The sequence below is a fragment of the Episyrphus balteatus genome, chromosome 3, assembly GCF_945859705.1.
Source record: "Episyrphus balteatus chromosome 3, idEpiBalt1.1, whole genome shotgun sequence".
Classification (NCBI taxonomy): domain Eukaryota; kingdom Metazoa; phylum Arthropoda; class Insecta; order Diptera; family Syrphidae; genus Episyrphus; species Episyrphus balteatus.
In genome coordinates this window covers 14,658,355-14,667,297 of record NC_079136.1, presented here as the reverse complement: position 1 = coordinate 14,667,297, position 8,943 = coordinate 14,658,355, and positions in this window count along the sequence as shown.

The window sequence follows — 8,943 nt, the reverse complement described above, 5'->3', positions numbered from 1 at the left end:
ATTTTCAGACTTATTGTTGAAAGCTATTGCAATATTTATTTTTTTCCAAAAAAAGTCAAATAAAAATTTTTTTTTTCTCATATAAAAAATTTGCTCTAAATGTTGGCTCTTCCCCAACCTCAAAAAAATTTCTTTAAAAATTATAAATAGAGGCAGCTCGTAAAATCTACAAGTAAACTAACAAAAAAGTGATTTGAACTGCAAGAGCAAGTACGTGCGACCTCAATCGTGCATTTTATTTCTTTTAGGATTGCAATAATAAGATAATTTATTTTTGGCTGAAAAAGTTAGGCTAGCAGAATTTCTAAAAAACAAGCTGAAAAGATCAATAGTTTTTCTTTAGCAGCTTTAGTTTTAAATTAGTTGCTAAACTAAGATAAATAAAATTATATAATTTATTCTTCCAGTAAAATTTTAAAAAATGCATGTGAAAATGAAATATGTTCAAGACAAGACCTGTTAGAAAAAAATAAAAATATGATTTTTGAGGTAAGTGCACCCAAATAGAAAATAATTTTAAAAAGTTAAAATTTATTGGTCGGTGTAATTAAACATCCTCCGCTTATGATGGGTTATTCTCCTTCTTCTTGGAAATCACCATAACGCAGGACTTACGTTAAAAAAGAGAGTGGGAACGCTTTCATTTTAGGAATTCGGAATTGGTTTCTGAGAATCAAAACTTCTATATTTAAGCAAAATGTGATTCTTGCCTACAAAATTTCCAAAACGTGTGGTTTCCATTTTTGTATGTTGTTTCCTATGAAAATTTATGATATTTTTTACTCAAGGTTAGATCAGATCTTTTTTGCAAGACAAAAAGGAGTTTGGCAACGTTTTGATTTTACGAACTCGGAATTGGTTTCTTTGGTGCGAAGCTTCTAAAATTATAAAAAACCGGGTCTTTGCCATTAAATGCATATTTTACATAAAAAAAAAGTTTCAGAAAAGCTTATAACAGTACAAAATTAGCTGCTGTTAAAGCTTTATACTGAGAAACAAAAATGATAACAAACTGAAAACTACAAATTAATCATGTTTAAAAAGCATTCCTTTTGTTATCAAAATATATGATGTTTTCTTCCTTTTTTTAAGTCAATGGGTCAAAAAAAATCTGAAACTTATCAACATAAACTAAAAATATTAAACTTTTTTTTGCTTGGGCCCATTAATGTAACAAAAGGTAGATACTGTCTACTTGCAAAGGATTTATTTGAAAAAATTCTGGGGCACTACTAAATTGGTACCCCTGCTCCTTTTTTTCACTCTTTTACAAAATTTGTCAAAATCTTTAAAAACTTCGAGTTTTTAGATTTTGTTCGAAAAAAGTTGAATTAAGTTGAATTTTCAATTTTAATTAAAGTTAAAAAGGAATCCAAAAAATTATATTTTAAAGTTTGCCATAATTCCGATCAATTTTCGACAGGATTTTAGCTATAAAATATTAACTGTCGAGTTTCAAGTCACGGAAACCGCAGATAGCGTCGCATAATATTAAATATATTTAAAAAAAAAAGTACGTATACGCCCGAGTGATTACATTTTATTATTTTTTGTTTTTTTACAAAACTATGTTATGTTCACCTGAAAAACACAAATTTTAATAGTTTTTTTTTTAAACTCACAACATTTAAGTTAAATAGCAACCAATGGGATTCAAAGACTAAGATCTACAAGCTTTGAACTAAAACTGATTCAAAAATGTCCCCCCAATTCTAGGAACCAAAAGATGAACAACATAAGCCAGGAATTTTCCATATGATATACTATCCCTATAATAACAAATAGATATATTTTATAATAAAAATGCTCTAAGGAGAAGGCAACATAACTGTTACAGTGATGGGTGGAAATATTTTTATCTTAATATCTCGTCTTATTTTAAACCATTAAATCTTAGTACCTGCATGTAAACTTGAAACTATTAAAATTTTTTGTTTTAGCTATTTATTTGTTTTATTGTTTTATTTTGTTCAATGTATATAAAATTCAACTTCAAATCTCAACCATCTTCTAATGAATCATTTCACCTCGACGACCTTTTACGCGTCGTTTCATTTCGAAGTATAACTTCTTCAAAATGAAACAAATCATCTCCTTTACTGAATTCAATATCAATAATACTTTGATGGCTTACTGAAATAAATAAAAGGGCATTAATATGATAAACACATATCAACGGAGGGAGACATTTTTATAATTTTTTTTTTTACTCAGCACTTTGTTTCTGAAATTCATTAACACTATTTCAATAAATTCAATTTACTTGCGGTCTTCAGCATAAAAAAGCAATTGCCAAGTTTCTTGTAAAAAAAAAAAAACAAATAAAAAGAAAAAAAATTTAAAAAAAACCATCAGCATCCGGCAAGATAATTCCTCATTGTTATTACTGAGATTTATTCCGCTGCAGTTATCACCATCGCACGATATTTCAATAACATAGCATTCAGACATTTGCTGCTGGCAGACGCAGTTAAGCATTTCATTCCAGAGATTTTCGCATCATCATTGTATTGCTCAATCGCATCCTGCTGCCATTTATATATGTATACAGCACCACCTGCAAGAACGCTTTGCTCTTTTTGTGATGCGTTTTGCATCAACAGCAGCAGTAGCAGCTTTGGTCGATCGATTGTTATTCTCAGCATCAGAAACGCGTGAATCAATTTTTTTTTTCTGTATTGTGTTGCGCCTTTTACAAACAAATAAGTGAGAGAGCTACAGTAATATATAAACGTGGCAGGCATTATCCTCATTTCGATTATTGAATCAATCGATTACGTACTCTTATCCTTATAGTCCCTTTACTTGCTTATAGGTCTCTATCTCCCCCCCTCTCATTATCATCCTGGTCGTATAGTCAGTCGTTCCCGTCATCATATCTATAAAGGCTCATGAAAACGTATGAAAAGCGCCAATGAAGCAATTTCTTTGTTAAGGACTTAAACAGCAGATTTTCAAGTTGGGATCCTTTCTATATGAATTTTTTCGATTCATTCATTGCCTGCCATAATATAATCCTTGGGAGGGCCTCCATAAGTGTATTGTTATACACCTCATTGCTCTCCAAAGGCCCCAGACAATATAAGAATGGGATGGCGGTGTTGTATATATATATATTGTAGCGAATATTGTGGGTGAGTGCGGGAAAAGTTTACCTTGTAGGTGTATTATGAGAGTCTATATAATATATTATGGAGAATTATTATATCCTGCAGACTTTGCCATATTGAATTTAGTACTTCTTGGAATATTGTAATATATTTTTTTAAACTCACCATCGTTCGATTGAGGTCATAATTGTTTAAACAAAAGTCAAGGTAAGTAGAATTACATAGATGTGGAACTAAAGAAATTTACATTCCACAACATATATTTCAAAACAGACTTATACAACTTTCCCCAAGTAGTAAGTAGCACATAAAGTATTAAAAAAAAATAGCTGAAACTAATTTGTGGAACGTATTCACTTCTAATATTAATAAGGCCTAGTCATCATCTTTTTTGATACTAAAAATTAGCGAATATGAAGAGTTTCCAAAATAGGTGTCTTTGATGTGAAATAGGTGACATTTAAATCAGAATGGAGCGTGTGGAACGTAATTGAAAAAATACCAACCAAACTGTAATAGAGTGCTAAGAGATAACGACATGATCTTCATTTCTACTCTTGTAATACGTTCCACATAGTGAAACTTGAAGGAGAGCGAACAGAAAATTACTAACCAGAAGTAGAAGTTGTGGAACGTATTCATGAAAATTTATTAAATTTGTATTTTTGCTTCTTCCGTTTTAATCAAGAATTTTAAGGTGTGTGCTGATATATCACCTATCTGTGTACTCTAAAGCTGAAAATCTTCAATTTCAATTCTTTTAAAAATACGTTCCACAACTTTCTTGGGTGTTCATTTACCACCTCTTATTATGTATCACATGGGGACATCTGAAAGGAAGCAAATAGTGAAATTTATATCCATAGTAGAAGCTATGGAACGTACTTTAGGAATTAGAAAACATATTAAATTTCAATTTTTGACTCAAGATCAAAACCAAGGGATTAAATTTTTATTAAGATATATCTAATTTCTTTGGAACGTTAAGCTGAAAATTTCAAACAAGTCTGATTTAAAAGTTCATTTCTACATCTCTGTAAATGCATTCCACAACATTTTATTGTGTTTTTTTTTTTTTTTTACTTCGTATCATGTTCCACATGGTGAAACTTGAATTGGAATGATTCAAAAAATATTTATCCGAAGTAGAAGTTGTGGAACGTATTGACAAAAAATCTTCAAATCTGATTTGAAAGTTAAGTTCCACATCACTGGAATTACCTTCCACAAAATTTTATTGTGTTATTTCTAACTTCGTATTATGTTCCAACTTGAAATGGTATGATTCAAAAAATATTAATCCAAAGTAGAAGTTGTGGAACGTATCTATTAAAAACTTTTCTAAATTTTTGACAGACTCAATCAAAAGATTTAGAGTGTAAGTATATTGTCTCATGTGCGCTTAATAAAGACTTGATTTCATTTAAGAGTGCAGAAGGTATACACCTTGTCCCAGATATGAACGAGATGTGCTTGAAGAAATTATAAGCAGATAGGCCAAAGGAGAATCTCTTTTTCTTTTCATTCTGATATGTTGCAAAAGTGATTCAATGATGATGATGATGACGATGAGGCTGATTCGCATTCAGGACACATATACAAACAATGTGTACCGCTACTGACTGACTATACTATATACCATCATCATCACCTAATGTGTTTGCTTAGTTAGCCGTGATGTCTATATGGAAGAAGGTTGCTGCGTGATATGTAGGTGTGGATCCACTTTAGGACAGAAAAGAAAAAAAAAAAAAAAGTATCCTTAAAGTGCACACCACCATCATCATAGTCATCATACCTACCTACTATACCTTTGTAGAAAATTACAACCTATCTCTTAGAAGTGCCTAAAGCGCTTTGCTGTTTCTGCTGACAAATCTCGATGATCCCTTTAATCGAGTCCAAAGGAGGTCTGTGTTGTATGTGTACACCGAAGACGATGATGATGATGACGATGACGAAGAAAGAAGACGCGAAGCAAGTCTTTAAGATGCGATTGATGAGCTGAATACAGCCCGGAGGAGGGCAAAAAACGACTACGACAATGATGATGACAACATTTCAGATAATGATGATTAAAGAAAAAGAAAAAAAAAGAAGAAGGACAATGAGGTTATAAACCGTAAAAGAGGGCATTCTCGTTCCGTTAATATTGCGCTACCAGGCCAAAAGGTATTCACTGAACCCTTAAGCCCCCCTTTAGCCCATCTACCATTCTCAATACACTTTCTTAATATCTTCCCTGTACAGTTAATGGAGAAGAGAAGACATTTCAGATAGAAAAGAAATTGAGGAGCAGAAAAATGGATGACGTGGTTGGTCCCATAAAAAAAAAGGCAAGAATCATTTTGGCCAAAATTTATGTCGGTTATTCCACTTGCACAACACTGACACACACACTTGCACAATTGCATGAGAATTAAACCGAACAATCGAAAAACATTTTAGTCCATTGTGTGGCAAAAGTGAGGGCAACCGGTAGACTAAAGTACACACATCCTGTGCCCCCAATATAGAGAGAGATATGTGGATAGAAAGAGGGACACATAACTACATATCCTGTGTTTGACCAATGCAACGCATATAAAAAGGATATTCCTGCCAGGGATTCATTCAAACCAACAATAAGCGGCAGAGGAGCGAGCAGCATCAACGAACGACGGATGATGTCTAATGAACTGTAACGAAATTGCTCAGTGTCCTGTGGGTGAATTCCGTTGATGTGTACCTATCCAATCTATTATATACCTATACCTTCACATATGAATGAATAGATGGCGATGGATGGATGAAAAAGGGCTAGGTTTATATGAGACGAGGTGGTAGATGTAAGTGGGTGAATGCTGTTTGGCAATTTCCGATAAAAATGTTACATAAAAGTTATGAGCATTGTTATGGGCTAACAACATGATGTACCTATACATTGAGAGGAGTTAACCTGTGTCGATGTGTTTTGGTGCACGGTTGCTTGAAACGCTTTATAGTGCAGGTTAATGTCATTTTTATGGGGTAGAAAATTATCTTTAAATGTCTTTAGAAGTTGGGGAGGAAATTTCTTATTTCGTTATAGTTGTTTTTTATTATGTTTTTCTTTTTTTTTTTGCTGTCATAGCTAACCTTGTATACCGTGATAATAGATGATTGATGTGGAAGAATGGCATTTAGTTTAACAATAGTCTAGCAGTTTTGCTTTTTTCTAGTAGTGTTCAAAATTTTAATGAAAAGAATGAGCTGATTACAACAAAACGTAAATAGATGTTTTTATTCAATAATTTTTCAATAGTAAAACATACATATCAATCATCAGTCTAGTACTCGTTTCTCGTGGCATGAAAAAAGGGATAGGTTCGAAACACAGCCAACTAGGTGAACCAATTTTGATAATTCTTTTTGTATTCGATAGCAGTATGGTCTCATTCCAATTTCATCCAGTTCTGGCTATAGAATTCATACCAAACCAAACCATTTATCCAAGTTTCGATCCATTTAAGGAGAAAAAAGTGTCACCTTCAATCAAGAAGATGCACACATTAAATTTCACCACCTTAAAATAAAGTGATTCCACTTAAACTCAGTTAAATTTAATGTGAACTTCATCTTATTTTAATGTGAATGTCCATCTTAAAAAAACCGACCAAAAATAAAGATTTTATAATTATAGTCACACTTTAGTTTAACTTGCAGTTTATCATACTCATTTCAAACAGTGAGATAGCACAGTGGTAAGGCACTGGCCTAGTAACCCAACAGTTGTAGGTTCGATCCCCGGTGGCTGCCTGTTTTTTTTTTTTTTTTATTTGCGCATTGAAGAAATTAATGAGACTTGTCACCTTAATTTAAGGTGATATCACCTTAATTTAAGGTGAAAGTCATCTTAGCAAAAAATCATGCCGAAATCCGCTTAAATTAAGGTGCGATCCGCTTAATTCTATGTGGCCTGTTTTCTACTTGTAAAAGTCGGTTTTAAGATAAAAAGGATTAGGTATTTGGTTGTCAAATTAAATTCTAGTTTTTTTTGGATTGTCAAATCTTAATCAACAAACCGAAAACCGGTTTCTCCAAAAACTGGTTTATAGACCTGTTTTAAAACCGGTAGCTTTAACTGAACGAAAAATACACCGGTTTTTATACTAACAAACGTCTTCCCTATCCATACGCTGTCAAATGCTTCCTCGACGCCCAGAAAGCATGCGACGGTAACTTGATGGTTGTTTAAAGCTGTAGTGTCAAGTGCTTCTTTCACAAACCAAACTGCATATCTGGGATGATGTTGTAAAGAGTTTGCTTAGATTGTTGGGAAGAGAGATTGGCCTGTAATTGAAGTTCGAGCTGTCAACTAAATCATTTGCGGGATTGAGTTCGCTTAGTTTTATCCGGGTTAGATAGTAGGTATGGTCCTTTGATAAGAAACTTTCTCTAAGAAGACTGGGTTTCGTTGGGGTTCGCTATAAAGTTGTCTTCGAAGTGGGCTGTGAACGCTTCTGCTTTTACCTGCGAAAGTTCTTGATTCTTATCAGTGCCGGATTAACCATGTCATGGGCCCCTAGGCACAGTAATTCTTTGGCCCTTTTCCGATGGTTTTTCAATATCATAAGCTCTTTTTAAGTTAAGTTAGAAATTTGTGTAGGTAACTTACTAAAGACTAATCGGCTATAATCTCACATTTAATAAATCATGTCATTTTATAAATGTAATCTAAAAGTTTTGAAATAACTATAATAAATATTGCAGTGATATTTCAACAAAAAAATTATAGCAACTTGATTTTTCATAGATAATTTCGATTATCGAGAAGTTATTAGAGAATATTAATATGCCGACTTTTCACGAGTCGATTTTAGCCACATGATATGTCTCACGGCTAAAGTCGACAAGGACTCTAGTATGAGGATTGTACCTTTAGTCGCGTGCGGCTTACGTTCACACGACTCGACTGACGCCGAAAAGCTTCGCCTCACGGCGAAAATCGACTCGTAATAAGTCGGCATTACGGTTTCATTATAAAACTGGAGAGAGAAATCATACGAAAAAGTTTTAATTTTGCATGAAATCACATTTTTTCACGTTACAATGTTTTTTTCATGCGAAACACAGGTTGTCCTTATCATAAAAGTTAACTTGTTTGGATGATAGGAGGTCGGGAGCAGCCGCCATCTTGGAAAAGAAATTTTGGTATCGTTTTAATTGAATAGCTCCATTGTTGTTCAAATAAACAAAATAGACAAAGGTAAGATTTATTAACAATAAAGTCATCTAAAAAATGATATACAAACCAATTCCTTGAGTTGATTAAATCTAATATCAATTTGAGTAACTTTTCTGCGTGCACAATCTCAGATTTTTCTAACGTATTCTCTGATTGTAACATGAAGATCTTGAATGGCACCATCTCGTTAATAAACTGTGGTTCATGTCGTTGGAATAATAGACTAGTAATAGTTTTTTTTTTAATTTGTTATATAAATATGATGAATTTTGATTTTGTAAAAAGAACTTTTGGTATTAAAACGTGATATAGTTTGAGCTGACTGTTTTCCCATTTTCTGGGTTGAATTTCCCTTTTTCCTAGTCAAAAATCCCGAAAAAAAACGGGCAAAAATCCCTCAATCTGTCATCGCTGGGTTGGGCCCTTCAGGATGGGATGGGAGTCACAATTCATTATAAACACATACATGTATACAATAGCCCTGTTATATTGAAGGTGATAGTTTCCTCGAGTAGAAGATTGTGTTATTTATACCTAGTACTAGATCTACTCATGACTAACTACCTCCAATGGAACGGGGCTAATGTTTTAATGATTTGCCAACGTTTTTTTATTTTTCTTTTTTTG